The following is an 18,220-nucleotide window of genomic DNA, read 5'->3' as shown; positions in this document are numbered from 1 at the left end:
CAAGGCTTCCTTTTCCAACCCACTTCTTCTTCTTCCTCCTCCTCCTCCCACCCCTATGAAAAAGGCTCTGTCAGGCATTGCAAGATGCAGCTCAGTTCTTTGATGTCAGAGTAGTATGCTAATAAAGAAAGGGGGGTGTTATACTAAACACCACAAGCGTGTACAACGGACTTGTCCCAAAGTACAGAAAACTGAAACTACCCAAAGCATACACTGTACCTCCCTGCCAAATGCAAGGCAATGATTTAACATGAGAAAAATGTTAGCCAAATATTGCAGTTATGTCTCTAGGATCAAGACGTGGCTACAAATGTGTATGATAAGGTTTAAAAATTATCAAGAGTTAAGTTTTATTTTGGGGGAAGGAGAAGGGATGATGGAGTTGATTTAAAGAAAATGAAAAAGAAAAGGAGTGGAACAAAGGAGTTCTGGATATGTTAATATTTGTTGTGACTAAGTATAGCTGTCTGGCTGAGACTTCTCCTTCAATGTTTCTATGCACACTAACTGGGTCTTGAATGTGGGTCTGCTACCTCATTTGCCTGTTTTCTTAGTATTCCACACCCTTCTAGCCCCCACCCTAACATTTTCAGGGAAAGACTTACTTCAGAATGCATTCTCTCACCTGAGACACTCTCTTACTTGGATCATAAACGACTTGGGAGGGAAAAGGATGAGGAACTGAGGGGAGCAAAAAGCAGAAAGGAGTGAAGGAACAAAAGAAAAAAGGATTAAAAAAAAAAGATTTCTCTTTCTAGGAGCTGCTGACATTTTCCTTGAGTTGGCCAGAGTAGTCCTTAGCTAGGCTGTGAAAGCAGGGGCTCAAATACCACAACAGAAGAGGAGAGGAGAGATTTAACACCTACATTTCTGTTGACATTGCAAAAGAAGTTGGTGAAAAGGTTTTTCAGGTATAGAAAAAGGATATAGATCAGCCGTGTCCTCAGGCCAGGTATTCAAGTCGCTGACCAGCATAAATGAGGGAAACAGCAAACCCTGCTAAGAAGAGTGCAAACATTTTCCTCAACTTTCTATTAATACACCACAGCTACAGGCTTTAATCCGAAATAAAAGCCATAAGGTTTTATCTCCCTATTCCTCACTGGTTCATCCGAGGAATGAAGGTGGACAACCCCTCCCCTTCTCATGCCACTAGTGAGCCTTGGCTCTGTAGTAGTACCAACATGTGCAGTGAAACAGATGTTGCTTTTCATTACAAATGAGGCTAGAAAACAGCAGAAACAAGACGATTTGACAGACATTTAAAAGTTGTAAATAAAATTCTTGCTCTGGCTTATCAAAACCATGGGAACCTGACCAGAGATTTACAAATACTTCCAAACCATGTGGTCTAGGGCACAGATAGAAAGAGCCTTTAGGCTTGAATGTATAGATAAATTGATAGTTTATTATCTTTTCTGTAAAAGCTTTCATCAAGCTAGAATGTAGAACTCGCCCTTCTTCTTTTTTTGAACACAGAGCTGCCTCCTCTCTGTCTGAAATATGGTTTGTTCCTCACTGCCACTCCCTTCTGTTTTAATTAGAATCAAATGATTCCTGCTTCCACGATTCCCAGGCATGTCTCTCTAGGGATCAGAGATGGTTTAATCACCATTAAAACCTTCCTACCGGCCGGACGCGGTGGCTCATGCCTGTAATCTCAACACTTTGGGAGGCCAAGGCAGGCGGATCATGAGGTCAAGAGATCGAGATCCTGGCCAACATGGTGAAACCCTGTCTCTACTAAAAATACAAAAATTAGTTGGGCATGGTGGCACATGCCTGTAGTCCCAACTACTTGGGAGGCTGAGGCATTGAACCTGGGAGGCAGAGGTTGCAGTGAGCCAAGATCGTGCCACTGCACTCCAGCCTAGCAACAGAGGGAGACTCCGCCTCAAAAAAAAAAAAAAAAAAAAGCTTTTCTACCCTAACCCTGTCCAGTGACTTACATGCAGATGATCTATATCGATCTAACAGATATTTTGTGACTCCTAGTGGAGGCAAGCAAAAGAAATAGGTAACAAGGTGTCTGTCTTCAGGAAGTTTATAGGAGAGGGAAAATTGTTCCAAAATAATACAATTTTCTGAAAGAGCCTAGATTACTGTTTGAGACATATAGAACTAACCTTTTTATTTCTAACTTCTGGATTTGTGCCACAGGCTGGAAAGCTAGATTTCCTGCTCTTTCTGTATATTAAAAGGACAATTCCTTACATATTCTGCTCCTTCTTGGAGGACAAATACCCTGGCTGGGAAATAAATGCTTTGGGTGGAGAAAAGAGTCTGTGTTGCTTTCCCCTCTGGATCTGCTCAGCACTCCCCAACAGAAGACAGAATCTGCAGTCTTGTGCTTTTGCAGTTGATGTGACAATTCCAAGTTTTTATCAAAAACATCTGGAACCAGTGAACAGTAATTCTGCTAGGATTCTGAAATACAGCAACCAATCATTTCATATCTAAACCAGAGCTGAGAGTTACAAATTTAAAGGGGGTTCTGAATTTATTTCCCTTTTCCTTTAATTTGGGGAACCTGTAGTAAAATATTTTATTATTTACAGCCATACTACTTAACAGTAGTTACTTACAGTATTAATTATCTCTCCTTTCTCTCTGCAGCCTCCATCCTGCCCTCTATCCACACAAAGGGTCCCAGATTCTTTAAAAACAACCGGTGCTTTTACTCTGTCTCATGCCACAGGCCCAACATGCAATTCTTAAAGATTCCAGAAAATGAAATATAAAAATATTTTATACATCTTAATTTAGCTATAGCATTTGTGTTCATGAATTAAATTTTCATTTGATTTACTTAACCTCAAGATCTAGCACCTTACCAAATTGTTTAAGCATTCTTATGGGTCAACACTGTGGTTGCTTTAGTTCCAGTTAGGGCAGAAGCCCGTCTGCAGCCTCACAGCAAAGTTTCTGAATTAGGACACCATCTAGTGGGGAATGCTGAAGACCCAAACAGAACACCAAAGGCCAGTGAATATTTTTGTGGGGGTGTGGGGATAGGGATGGGGCTCATCTTCTGCTACTAAGTATTTTTTCCTGAAAGCCCAAAGTGAACATAAAGTAGTAGCATGTGACTGGACACTGGTTAATGACTCACCAATGATCAATTTTACTCTCTGCAGAGAACACAAGGTACTAAGTGAAAATCAAGGGTTCTTTGTCTTCCTAGGTGTGCCATTCCTAGGTGTCTTCCTAGGTGTCCCAAGTCACTGAGCAACTTGGGAGATATTAGTTTGACCCTCTGGACCAAGATTTCCAGAATGGAAAAATGAGAGAGATTTGATGCTAGGTCATATCTGAAGATCCTTCTTACTCTAATATTATATACTGCCAGTCTGAGATTAGGAAATTATCGCCTGCCATATAGTTCATAGGATACGGTAGTTTCAGAGGAGAAAGAAAAGGGAATTGAGACATTCTCTTAAAACTTGCAGAAAACATTATTCCTGCATAATGACACTTTCTACCTTGTTCTTCACATGAAATGGGAAGGAAAAGTTTACCACAGTCAACAATTTTCATTAATCTAAACTTAAATATAGTGAGTCATCCAGAGTTACACATATGTTGGTGGTAAAACGTATTAGAATATAGATAAAACATTTAGCCTCCACTTGAGCAACTCCTGTTTGCTTAGATAATAGACTGCTTCAAATAAGACGAATGAATATTTCACAGGTGAAAGAAGAAAACAATTTACAAAGGCTGCAAAGGCATTGTCTCCAATTAGGCTTTCCTTGTAAATTTCAGTGCAAGTGTTTAGGTGCTAGGTGCTATGGCTCCAGGAGAAGCAGTTCTACTGTTCCCTCCTAGCCTTCATTGACACACAGATTTGAAGGTTACCAGACAGTAAAAGGGTAAAGGAGAAGGAAAGACCTAGAAGGCCATAACTAGCATTTCTTTTCAAATTAGTAGCAAGCAGTAGCCAACAGCTCCTTTCCTTAACCCTTTACTGTCTTTACAAGAAGAAATCTTAAGACAAATTAACTGGCGGCAGCAAACTGACAATAATAGCAACAATTAAAATAACAAAATAATATGGAAGAATATAAGAAAAAAGTATCTTCACAAACTTGTGCTCTTTACAGGAACAAGGTCTCATGGATCAAACACACAAATGTTAAATTGTACTAAAATTACCAACAGCTTTATGAAATAAAAGGCAGGAGGAAGGAAGAAAGGGCGATGGCAGAATCAAAATTTCAGTTGGGAAAACAGTGACAGGACAGTTTAATCTCAAGGACAGGTCTTTTGGAGCAAGATCTATTAACCACAACATTTACTGAATACCTTCTGTTTGCCAGGTGCTTCCACAAGTACAATTTCATTTATTCCTCATAAAAAGCTATAAGGTGAAATTTTACTGTCTACAGATGAGGAAAAGTAGCACTCAGAGTTTAAATCAGTTATATAACATCACACAGCTAATAAAACAGGCTTGCTTTAAACTCAGTTCCGTAACTCAGTCTTTCCACTGCATCTTATTTTGCCACTTGATAAATCCCCCAAGAAATGAAACTATAACAGAAAAAAGTTAGTATTTGAGGAAAGAAAACTTGGGATTCATTGCTCATTATCAATATTCCTACATTTGATTTTTACATAAATGCTAAAGGACAGAAAAAGATTTTTTTTTAAATAAAAATGTCAAGTGATTCTTAATTTTACATTAAATGGACTCAGCTTTTCTGCCAACATTTCAATATTTGACATTTCACTTTCAAAAAGTTTCTCACTATAGTAATATCTTACAAAAATCTTAATGAACAAACCAAACACACAGAGTAAAAGATCTCTGGATATTGACAATGTAAGTCTTCCTTAAAATGAACAGATACACTGATCTGGCTTTTTTCTTTGGAGCAAACACTGGTTATTTCTTTTGGCAGCATTTCAGATATTTAAAGATGGCCATCGTGCCTCACCATGTTCTTCAGGCTTCTCTTTTGAATCATGATTCCCACAATGGTTCCTCAGACAACAGAGCACCTAAGTGCTCTCTAGTTAGTGTACCTCTTGTGATGTGGATGCCACAAACAAAATCCTCTGACATGGTGCACACTGGGATGACTAAGATCAAATTGGTTTTCTTGACACACATACCACACCACTAGAAGGATAAGCTTATTGTGAAATAAACTTACTTCCCATATATTTTCTTTCAGTGTGACTTACAGCATCAGGTTTCCTTTAAACTATAATCTTGTGATTTTATTTTAAAACCTACTTTATAGCTTTCTGTATAAATATATTCTCTCAAATGAATTCTCATTTGCTTTAAACTTACCATTTTAGCCTAAAGAGGGCATAGTGAATCTAAATTCCATCACTGAAATAACAGCTGTTTCTCCAAACTCTGACGAGCAAGGCTAATGATGGAACCCAGAATTAAATCACTAAAAGCCTCCCCTGGTAGGATATCTGTCCATCAATTAGCACTCCTAATACATTCATGCCATTCTCCTGCCTCAGCCTCCTGAGTAGCTGGGACTACAGGTGCCCACCACTGCGCCCGGCTAATTTTCTATATTTTCAGTAGAGACGGGGTTTCACCATGTTAGCCAGGATGTCTCGATCTCCTGACCTCGTGATCCATCCGCCTCGGTGTCCCAAAGTGCCAGGATTATAGGCGTGAGCCGCCGCACGCAACCCCACCACTCCTGAGATTAAGTAAAATGCTGGTCTATCAGCTACAAAGCCAACTGAATTCTGAGTCCCATTCCTCCATCTTCTATACAACAGAGAATAATTCATAAAACTTCTTCCTGAAATTAATACATACTAATGTATGGCATTCTCCTATTCAGCCTGCCAAATAATGCTACCCAAAAGGTAAATGAGACACTACTCATGCAGTGTACTGTTTGATAACCATTTATATTGTCTATTTAAAACCAGATCCTAAAGACTGTTGTATTTGATAAAACTATAAGCCATATTTACTTATAGTTTTGAATCTTCTAGCAGCATTTCTTTTTAGCATGACCACAAGAACATTAGACAGCCCACCACTGACAAATAAGAAAAAAAAACAAAAGCTACTTCATAACAGTACAATGACACAAGAACTTCTTCTCACATGCAGAAATTTTACCAATTTCATAAAGCCCCTAAGTGAAATCTTTTGAGTAAAATTACTATAAATCATAGCATCCCTTTTAAGGCATTAAGGTAAGAAGAATATCTTCTCTTCACATTTACTTTCCTTTTTTTTTTGAGACAGGGTCTCACTCTGTTGCCCAGACTGGAATGCAGTAGTACAATCTTGGCTCACCACAACCTTCGCCTCCCAGGCTCAAGCGATTCTCCTGCCTCAGCCTCCTGAGTAGCTGGAGATTACAGGCACGTGTCATTACCACTCAGCTAATATTTGTATTTTTAGTAGAGACAGGGTTTCACCATGTTGGCCTGGCTGGTCTTAAACTCCTGACCTCAAATGATCCACCTGCCTCGGCCTCTCAAACTGCTGGAATTTACAGGCGTGAGTCACTATGCCTGACCTACTTAAACATGCTAACTATACCACCAAATAGTCAATTCAAATGAATTCACAACCTTATGCAATTTTTCCCACCCAAATAGTTGGTATATATACAAGCGCAAAATGCATATGTGATTCAGACAAAACCACTGGTTAAAAAAAACCTATTTCAGATGGTAATCTAGACGTTGAAAAGTATTTATTATTAGTTAATTTTTAAACAGGTTTACTGAAGTATAATTTACATATAATAAACTGCACCTATTCAAAGCATAAATGTTTTATGTATTGTCAAATTTTTCTAAACATGTTTCTAAGATACATTAGAATTTTTAAAACCTGGAGTGCCAAGAACACTAAACATGGCAAATTGAGTAACTAACAATTTCAACAACAACCAGGAAATTTCACGTGGAAAATCTGTGACATTATTGGGACTGTATAGTACAACTCCACATCACTGTCCTAAATCTTCAATAAGCTTTTCAATAAAGTTAAATCATTAGGCAAATATTTATTAAACATGTACGTTTGGCATTGAGGATATGGCAGTGCACAAAATGGACATTAAATAATTATAATCATGTTTGAGACTGACCCTTAGAATATGTTACTAATCCGAGACTTGATGGAAGACTTAATAGGAATTAACCAGGCAAAGGGTGTATTATGTGTGGATGGTGCTGCATGGAGGCAGGGGAGGAAAGCCAGAGAGACTGACTGGTGTCTAAGTTCAGGCAGAAGACTGCATGATAAGGCCCAGAGGGAAGAGTGAGCACAGAGACAAAGGATGAGGCCAGCCCCAGCTGAACATGTTACTTGTGTTCACAAGTATATTGTCACTACAATAGGAAAAGCGATCGAAGAATTGTTAGCAAGGGAAAGGCATGATCGCATCTGTATTTCAAAAACATTTTTTCTGGAATACGCTCACAGGACAGGCGGGAGCAAGCCTAGAGACAGATGAGTTAGAAAGCTGTTAGAGAAGTCAGATGAGAAATGATGGTAGCGTGAACTCAGGTCTGAAAGCAGAGATCAAGAAAAGAAACCGAGAGTCCAAAAATATTTAACATTAACAAGCTATTGGGCATTGGGGTGGGAGCAGGAAGGAAAAGAAGTGTGATGATGGACTAGGTTTCTGTCCTGAACAACTAGGTAAAGGGCGGAATGCAGCAGAAGTAGGTGGCAGGGAGAGATTAGATGATGAATTCACTTTTAGACACAGTGAATCTGAGACACAGTATCTCAGAGATATCTGAGCAGAGCCATGGTAAGCAGTTGAAAGTGTGTGACTGGAACTCAAGGGAATGGCTGGGGTTAGGCATTCAGATTTGGGAATTAACACACAGAGGTGACATCAAGGAAACTAAATGGAGAAAGTATTTCAGAGAAAGGATAGTAAATAGTGTGAAATGCTATAAAAAGCTCACGCAAATACAAGATCTGGATTTTGCTAGGCAAATATTTCATACATCTTGGTGAGGGTAGTTCTGGTGTAGCTGTAGACTGATGAAAACTGGATTTAAATATTCTACTATTTCACAGGAGAAAATTTAAGGTTTTTGGGGGAAGGGGAGTGCGGGAATGGAGTTTCGCTCTTGTTGCCCAGGCTGGAGTGCAGTGGCGCGATGTCGACTCACTGCAACCTCTGCCTTCCGGATTCTAGTGATTCTCCTGCCTCAGCCTCCCAAGAAGCGGGGATTACAAGTGCTTGCCATCACACCCGGCCAATTTTTTTATTTTTAGTAGAGACGGGGGAGTGTCACCATGTTAGCCAGGCTGGTCTTGAACTCCTGACCTCAGGTGATCCACCCACCTCAGCCTCCCAAAGTGCTGGGATTACAGGCCTGAGCCACCACGCCAGGCCCTTAACTTCCATCTATATATTCAACTCTTCCGAGTGTTCTCTTAAGACATTTTTTTCCTTTAAAGAAAGTGCCTTAAGTGAATCCTTATACAATGGCTGCTATAAGATTTCTAACCCGACAATAAATACTTTAGATTGTTAAGAACTTTAAGAAGTAAACAAAACACTGACAGAGAAAAAGGGATCATTAACAAGAAGCGAGTTCCATGCATCACGACTATCCTTTTGTATTTTTTTAATTGTGTCAAAGAGATCCTGCCATAGAAACCAAAATTAGCAGCAAACTAATGAATATTAGCCAAATTTATTTACCCATTCAGCAAATACTTAAGTGTCTGCTTGGTGTGTTGCCCTGTAAGGTGTTATGAGAGATACACAAATACATAAGACATTTTTGAGTCCTCAAAGAAAATACAGCAGGAGCAACTGTATGAAACACAAACACAAGACAGTTTGGGTAGTTAGTACAGATGAAAAGCAGCATTTCAGCAAAAGGAAGACGATCCCTGGCTGAAGTGATAAGAAAGAAAAGATGCTGTTTTAAAATAAATGGAAGGAAACAGAGAAAATGGAAGACAGGAGGTGGGCATTGTATATGAAGAGTGTGAGTGAAGGTAAAGCTGTTAATGAATGCCAGGTATGACAAAGGAATAGCACGATGTCTGGTTACATGCATCAGATTCATGCAAGGGACTGCTATGACATCAGCTAGTAAAAGCATTAACAGCATAGGTTATACAAACATGATGCAAAAAGAAAACTACCGTATGATCTAGCAATCCCACTACTGTGTATATATCCAAAGGACATGAAATCAGTATTCACTCTCATGTTCAGTATACTGTTCACAATAGCTAAGATATGGAACCAAGCTAAGTGTCCATCGACAGTGGACAAGAAAATGTGGTACATACACACAACAGAATATTATTCAGCTATAAAAAATAACAAAATCGGCTGGGCGCGGTGGCTCAAGCCTGTAATCCCAGCACTTTGGGAGGCCGAGACGGGCGGATCACGAGGTCAGGAGATCGAGACCATCCTGGCTAACATGGTGAAACCCCGTCTCTACTAAAAATACAAAAAACTAGCCGGGCGAGGTGGCGGACGCCTGTAGTCCCAGCTACTCGGGAGGCTGAGGCAGGAGAATGGCGTAAACCCGGGAGGCGGAGCTTGCAGTGAGCTGAGATCCGGCCACTGCACTCCAGCCTGGGCGACAGAGCGAGACTCTGTCTCAAAAAAAAAAATAACAAAATCCTGTTATTAATGGCAGGATGGATGAGCCTGGAGGACATTATGTTAAATGAAATAAACCAGGCACAGAAAGACAACCACCATACGATCTCACTGATAATGTGGAATCTAAATAAGTTGATTTCACAGAAATAAAGAGTACAATAGTGGTTACTAGAGGCTGGGACAAGGATGGGGAAAAGAGAATGGGGAGAGGTTGGTCAATGGGTAAAGAGTCATAGGAGGAAAAAATGTAGTGTTCCATCACATCCAAGGGTGACTATAGTTAGCAATAATATATTGTATATTTCAAACTAGCTGGAAGAGAGGATTTTGAATGTTTTCACCATTAAGAATTAATGTTTGAGGTGACTGATACACTGATTATCCTAATTTGATCATTACACATTGTATACATGTACCAAAATATCACACTGTACTCCATAAATACGTTCAACTATGTGTCAATTAAAAATGAAAAAAGCATTTGCTGTTATGCTAAAGAGTTTAAGACTCTATTCAGGGGCAACAGGGAGCCAGAGAAGATGTTTGAACAAAGAAGTGATATGACTTACACTGTCATTCAGAAAGGCAGTAAAAAAGTCTTTAGCTTCATCCAGTCTAATCTCCCTTGTCTGGATTTCAGACTGCTCCATGACCCTTATCCAATCTCATTTTCTATTGTTCTTCAAGATAAAGCCTAATTGTGTCTCATGGTTCCACAATCAGGATGTGGTTCTTCCTACTTCAATGTCCCCGGCTCTTAAAATAATCATGGTTTCTGCAATTCCCTCTCTTGCCTATCCACCATAGAGTCAGCAAGGCAGAGTCTATGGCGTCCTGCCCTGTATTGTTCATTGCTACTGCATGTTGGTCTGATTCTAAGCAAATAATAACTGCCTTAAAGGCAAGAGCCATTTCTCAAATTTCTCCAGAGTGCCAAAAATGGTATGAGACATCCAAGGTGGGATGAATAAATAATAATGTCTTTGTTTACCACCAAAATCACAACCCTAAGACTTCCAATGGCTGACAAAATTTAGTTATTAAACAAGGAGAGAAAATAATTTTGTCTGAAGTAGTTTCTCTATTAGAAGAATACAAGTCCTGGCCAGACACAAAAACTCCTGCTCAAAATAACCACAACCCAAGGAAAATATGAATCCCACATAAAATAAAAATGTATTACTTTAGGAAATTACTTGACTTATTTTTCTCTTCACTGCAAAAAGAATAGCTCTAGCATAGTCAACACAGTCAGACAAGCCCAAAAATGATTCAGCTTCCCATGGAAGACTTCCCTCATCCTCCAGGCAAATATACACCATTATACAGTCATGCTCTCCAAAAAAATGCAGAGGTACAACTTGCTCTTTTTATCAATTGTCCAAAAAAACAAAGCAAAGGGGAAAAGAGAGAAGTCCTTTATGAAAAAGCCTATCTGCCAACACTACTGCCAGGTTAATTTTGGCATTCACTCATACTCAAAGCAATAAACTTGCTTCTGTTCATTCAGAGGCTATTATTTGGAGCTTGCATTTTGAGAATTTTACTTAACTAGAACAGATATTTTAATGTTCTGGAAATTTTTAAGGAAGTACAATGTAACTTTGTTTACCTTAGAGTATACTGTACACATTTGCTTTGGAAGGGTTATCACAAAAATATGTTTAAAGAGTGGAGAATGCTCCTTTACTTAAATCCATACTAGCAGAGATGTCTCATACAGGAAGCATCAAAGGAAATGAAGGGTCAAATGAGTAGCTTAATGACTCTATTAAGCTAGCATCGTGGTTAAAAGCACGAACTCTGGAGCAAGACTGCCTTAAACAAGTTATAGAAACTTTCTGTTCCTCAGTTTCTCACCTATTAAAAAAAAAGTTATGAACAATAAATGAATTAATGTATGTTACATTTTTGTCTTATTTTTTAAAAGGAGGTATTTAAGTCAGCCTACAAGGGTACATATAAAATAAAACCAAGTAACCATAGTAAATTTTTACTCAAGTCAGAACTGAAAGAACAAAACACTTTTGCTTTCAGTCGGACTGCCATATCCCCTCTGGATCTATATTGTACCATGACATAGGAAAGCAGAAGGAAAAGCGAAGTTTTCTGATTCTCTGATAACTGGAGAAGGTAGGGAGCTACCTCAAAAACTAAGAATAAAGGAACTACTGAGTATCTGAAGCTGTTTTACAAAGAAGTACTTCTTTAAAAGCCAAGATAGAACTAGGAACACAGATCGAAGAGTTAAGTCTCAAAAAAAGAAAAAAAGAGAAAAGCCTCTTCATCTGAGGCAAAAGGAAAAAGAAAAGACAGATATTTATAGATTTTTCCTGGCCAATCCCCAAGTGCCTAATTTGGATTGAACTGAAAATGTCTCCGAAACAATCCCCACCCTGAAGGCTGAAATACCAGTGTGACCCACTGGGGTGAAGAACGTCCAGCTCTGAGAGGTGACCCTGGGAAAGAAGCCTAGCACTGTGACCACTTCTCTGGCCTTTTCTCTCACCTTTCCTCGCAAGATTCTTCTACTTCAGTCACACAAGTCAACTTAGTGTTCTCAGATTATTTTACACCTGGCTGCCTCCATGTCCTTGACCCTGCCATGATATTCTTCCCAGTCTAGGCAAAACTGGAAAAGTCTTTAAGATCTCTTCAACTGTAGTCACCCCCATGATGCCTCCACCAAACACCTCAGTCAAAACACTGGCCTATCTTGCCTCTGACTCCATTGGAACTGTGTTAGCATTCATCCATCGATTATCACGGTTATGTAGGGGCCTGCTATACAAGTGTCGTGGACAAGACATCTCCTGTTTCTTTGGATTTCTTGGCATTCAACAAATAGTTTCTGTGTAAATAAATAGGTATCTCTGAAAAGGATCTTTCAGGTAAAGAAACCCACGCTCAAGGGTAAATCAAACCTAGGTTGGGCGCTGTGGCTCATGCCTGTAATTCCAGCACTTTGGGAGGCTGAGGCGGGCGGATCACCCAAGGTCAGGTGTTCAAGGCTAGCCTGGCCAATATAGTGAAACCCCGTCTCTACCAAAAATACAAAAATCAGCTGTGCATGGTGGTGGGTACTTGTAACCCCAGCTACTCAGGAGGCTGAGGCAGGAGAATTGTTTGAACCATAGAGGCAGAGGTTGCAGTGAGCCAAGATCATGCCACTGCACTCTAGCCTGGGTGACAGAGCAAGACTCCATCTCCCAAAAAAAAAAAAAAAAAAAAAAGGAGTAGATCAAACCAGTGCAGAAAATCTAGATTCAGAAGTTCCTTTCTTTAAAAATGTAAAATAAACCATAAATTTTTGACACAGAGATATGCGCTAAAGAAAAAGGGCATCTACTTGGCCCACTACAAACAAATGGTATTAGTAGTTAGATCTTATAAATATATGAGACCTATCAGAAATTTATCAGTAAATGAGAATATTCTGTCTACCCTTAATGCTGTTTTAAAAATTAAAAATTTTAATCCACTTTATTGAGGCATGATAGAAATACAAAAAATTACGTATATTTAAAGTACACAACTTGATAAGCTTGACGACTGAATGCTTTTTTAAAATATAAATGGAGGTTTGGGTGGGTCCAATAAAATTATCCATCCTTGAGATTTGTCTAACTAAATACATATTGATTTTTATATTATTTTATTTGTTCACAATTATTTATAAGCTTATATCAGTACCTTTCTAAAACAATTTTATTTTAAGTTCCAGGCTACATGTGCATGACTTGGAGGTCTGTTACATAGGTAAACATGTGCCATGTTTGTTTGCTGCACCTATCAATCCATCAACCCAGGTATTAAGCCCAGCATGCATCAGCTATTTATCCTGATGCTTTCCCACCTCCCACCACAACCTGCTACAGGCCCCAATGTGTGTTGTTTCCCTCCCTGCGTCCATGTGTTCTCATTGTTCAGCTCCCACTTATAAGTGAGAACATGCAGTGTTTGGTTTTCTGTTCCTGTGTTAGTTTACTGAGGATAATGGCTTCCAGTTCCATCTATGTCCCTGCAAAAGACCCTTTCTAAGTATGCAAATATCTCCTTCTGGAATTTATATGAATATTCTACAATTGTTCCCAGTGAAACTTTTAAATACACTCTCCACAAAATGGTAAATTATTTGAGACGAAGTTTCATGAAAGCATTTTAATAATTTCTCAAAAAATAAAGGGACATATCTGTGTGTTTAACGGCTCAGAAGCTTGCAAACCACTGACTGTCGGGAATAGTTTATCTAGGAAATTAGGTAATCCATGGGGATTAAGAGCATAAATTATTATCGGGGCACTCATGAGCTCTTAGTGCAGCACTGAGCAAGAAACATGTAAGTTGTCCCTCCAACTAGCCATCTATAGATTATTAACATCTCTCTTCTGACTGCCCTATGAAGATGTTACAGTAAACATCAGTAGTACTCAAAAGAGCTTAGCATATGGTTTATTGTTAAGAAGAACTTCCTAATCATTCTTTCATACAAGTAGGGTTTTCCTGGGTTTGAATTCTAATGGCTCTATGACTCTAACTCTCATTCTGATGAAGCTTTTGAAGGCCAGGTGCAGCGGTTCACACCTGTAATCCCAGTATTTTGGGAGGCCAAGGTGGGTGGATCACCTGAGGTCAGGAGTTCAAGATCAGCCTGACCAACATGGTGAAACCTCATCTCTACTAAAAATACAAAAATTAGCTGGGAGTGGTGGTGGGTGCCTGTAATCCTAGCTACTCGGGCGGCTTAGGCAGGAGAATCGCTTGAACCCAGGAGGCAGAGGTTACAATGAGCTGAGATTGCACCATTGTACTCCAGCCTGGGTGACAGAGCGAGGCTCCAACTTAAAAAAAAAAAAGAAGAAGAAGAAGAAGAAAGAAGAAAGAAGAAGAAGAAAGAAGAAGAAGAAAGAAGAAAGAAGAAGAAGAAGCAGCTTTTGATCGGTTCTGTTTCATTACTGAGTCAATTATCCAAATTCTACATAGATAGAAAGATGAATCACCCCTCTTGGTTCAGTCCTAAATACTCATTTTAATGGGTTATCAAAGAGGATCTCCTATTCTTCACCTAATTTTTAGCTGCAACTCCTGCCACAGTGATTAAATCAGCTTTTCAACCTCAACTTACAAAACTTAAATCTTCAAATATATTTATTATGTAAACAGGAAATAGTTATTTTTTTAAAAAGTGACCTCTTTAAGATTGTCAGTACCCCGAAGGAGAAAAAGTAATAAATACAGTAAATACTGTATCCCCTTATGTAGAGTTCACTGAAGCAATACTTACAGGAAACTGTCAACTAACTCGAGATCAGCCTTGCTGAAGTTCTTCCTGTGTCCCTTTTTCTTTTGAGACAGTCAACATACATCAGACATTATAAATGCCTGCCATGTGTGAGACATGTGACAAGTCACTGTACATGAAAACATGGCTGAAGCAGAGTCACTGGCAGGAGGCAGCAGAGCTCCCAGTGCAGTACATTGTGGGGCACATGAGATACATTTTAATTCCACTCGGTCTGTTCCAGGGTGGGGAAGGAGAAGAGTACAACAGGAGGCCTGAGAATGTGAAGAGAGCACCACAGGTAACACTGCACATCAGGGAAGGGCTTTAAAGAAGGAGAGTACCCATGTCAACTCCAAAGATGCATTTCAGGCACAGAATACATTCAGTGAATACAACAATAAATTTCAAATAATAAGGGGGTTCTGGCGAGGCTGGCAGTTGGACTGTGGGGTGAAACAGTATAGCTGATGCGACTGTACAAGTAATCTTCAGAGACAGATTGTAAAGTCCATGTATGCCACATCATAAAGTTTAAAAACCAAGGAGCTATTTAATTTACTTTGAGCAAGAATCTGCAACATGGGCTAGACCAAGCAGTTCTCAAAGTGCGGTCTGCAAAACCTTGAGGAGACTTTTTCAGGGTGTCTGTGTGACCAAAACCATTTTCATAGTAATGGTAAGATATTATTTGCCTTTTTACTGTGTTGACATCTGCACTGATGATGCCTTAGTACAAAGCAAGGCATTGGTGCCAAAATGAATCAGGAGTCATTATAGTCTTCACTGCCATACTCTGAATACACACCTTTTTAAAATTCTGTGGGACAAAATGGGAAGCAAACAAAAAATACTTCTGTGTATGGAGATGTGATGTCTGTCTTGAGAAAAATCACTTGTACAGTTATTTTAAGTTGTGAGCTAAACTGCTTTTTTCAGGAAACAACACTTTACTTAAAAGAATGAGTGACAAATAATGGTTATTCAGAACTTGGGGTATTTTCTCAGAAATGAACCGAGTGGACGTGCTTCTCAAGGGAAGCAACTTACAGTATTTATAGCTGATGATAAAATTCAGATTTTAAATGAAAATGAGAATTCTGGAAAGCTTGTAGTTGTCACTGTGAGTTTGCCAATTAACCAATACTTAAAGACATGTCTGATGAAACTCGTAGTAATATTAACAAATTTGAGTTTCTGATATTGTAGAATGAAACATTCAACAATTGGAAGAGTTGTATTACTCAGTGAACCAAATACTTTCCAAATGACCAATGTAGGATTTTACAAAATTATGCATGAGTAAAAGATTCATTGAAAGTATGATAGCCTGGGCGTGTTGGCTCACGCCTGTAATCCCAGCACTTTGGGAGGCTGAGGCGGGCGGATCACGAGGTCAGGAGTTCAAGAGCAGCCTGGCCAACATGGTGAAATCCTGTCTCTATTAAAAATACAAAAATTAGCCAGGTGTGGTGGTACGCACCTGTAATACCAGCTACTGGGGAGGCGGAAGCAGGAGAATCACTTGAACCCAGGAGGTGGAGGTGGCAGTGAGCCAAGATCGCACCATTGCACTCCAGTCTGGGTGACGTTTCAAAAAAAAAAAAAAAAGTATGAGATAGACCAGACCCGGCACAGTGGCTCATGTCGGTAATCACAGCACTTTGGGAGGCTGAGGCGGGAGGATCACCTGAGATCAGGAATTTGAGACCTGCCTGGCCAACATGGAGAAATCCCATCTCTATTAAAAATACAAAAATTAGCTGGGCATGGTGACGCACACCTGTAATCTCAGCTACTCAGGAGACTGAGGCACAAGAATGCCTTGAACCTGGGCAGCGGAGGTTGTAGTGAGCCAAGATTGTGCCACTGCACTCCAGCCTGGGCAACAGAGTGAGACAGAATACAAACAGTTCAATGATGGGATTTCAGATTCCACACTGAAAACAGCTTTTAAGAACCTACTATTTGTCAATTCTGATCTAGTATCAAAGAATATCACATTCAAGATAACTATTAAGGTAGTTCTCCCTTTTCTAAGCATATACCTGTATTTGTTGAATTTTCTTTATATATTTCAACCAAAACAATGTATTGCAATGCAATAGGCTTAATGCATAAAAGATATAAGAATCCAAATATTGGCCGGGCGCAGTGGCTCAAGCCTGTAATCCCAGCACTTTGGGAGGCCGAGACGGGCGGATCACGAGGTCAGGAGATCAAGACCATCCTGGCTAACCCGGTGAAACCCCGTCTCTACTAAAAAAATACAAAAAACTAGCCGGGCGAGGTGGCGGGCGCCTGTAGTCCCAGCTACTCGGGAGGCTGAGGCAGGAGAATGGCGTGAACCCGGGAGGCGGAGCTTGCAGTGAGCTGAGATCCGGCCACTGCACTCCAGCCCGGGCGACAGAGCGAGACTCCGTCTCAAAAAAAAAAAAAAAAAAAAAAAATCCAAATATTTTATATTAGGTCAGAAATTAAAACAATACCACTCCTCTAAATTTTTTGTAGAAAAAATATTCTTTATAAAAATATAATTTTAATGATTAGTTTATTGTAAATAAATATTTTTAAAATTTCTCAGTTTTAATTTCTAATACAGTATACATTTCTAGATATGACCTATATAAACAAAAGCTCTTCAGGGCTCTTAATTTTTAAAAATGTAAAGAGATCTTAAGAACAAAGAGTTTGAGAACCGATGGGTTATAAGGAATACAAGAATAGCTGGAAGGAAAAAAAAAACCACAAAAACAAAGAATTCGGGTGAGAGAAGATGACAGTATGAATTCCTAAACTGGCAGTTTAATGTGATAATTTAAATTTACTATCTCAGAGAAAAAAAGCTTTCCTTCTTTAGGGGAAAAGGATGGAATCTTGGATGAGAGCTTTCTAACTTAACAGACTGTATGAAAGCTAATGCCTTTAGTTATATGTGAGATTAGGTCTAAACAATTTCATAACATTATGAATGATGCTGATGAATTAAGGGTAATCACAGCAAGAACAATAAACAGAGATTTTTCTGAAGCGCAAATAAAATTATTTAGGAAAAGACTTGATGACCTATGTGCTAATGAAGTTAACCAAAAGGTACTTCCTAAGGGACTACATGGTTGAATAAGTCTCATTCCATTTTTGAAATACCAGGGCAAATGGTAAGCTGAGATGAGTAACTCTTTTTAATGCAAGTTCCTGAATTATTACTCAGATTAGTGCCCATTAATGTACATTTTAATAAATAACAGTAAATGATACCCCATAACAATAATTCTGAGCCATCAAGAAGAGGATAAATTTTGCTCAGCATTTAAGAAGTCAGCCAAGTACATGGATA

General features: G+C 39.2%; 1 protein-coding gene across 3 annotated transcripts in view; it reads right to left on the bottom strand.

Annotated features, from left to right (window-relative positions):
* Positions 1-18,220, bottom strand: part of AKAP13 (A kinase (PRKA) anchor protein 13) — a 360,775-nt gene that overhangs the window by 130,049 nt on the left and 212,506 nt on the right. The window lies entirely within an intron of this gene.

Source organism: Colobus angolensis, unplaced genomic scaffold, assembly GCF_000951035.1.
Source record: "Colobus angolensis palliatus isolate OR3802 unplaced genomic scaffold, Cang.pa_1.0 Scaffold522, whole genome shotgun sequence".
NCBI classification, from domain to species: domain Eukaryota; kingdom Metazoa; phylum Chordata; class Mammalia; order Primates; family Cercopithecidae; genus Colobus; species Colobus angolensis.
This window is presented reverse-complemented; position numbering and strand designations above follow the sequence as displayed.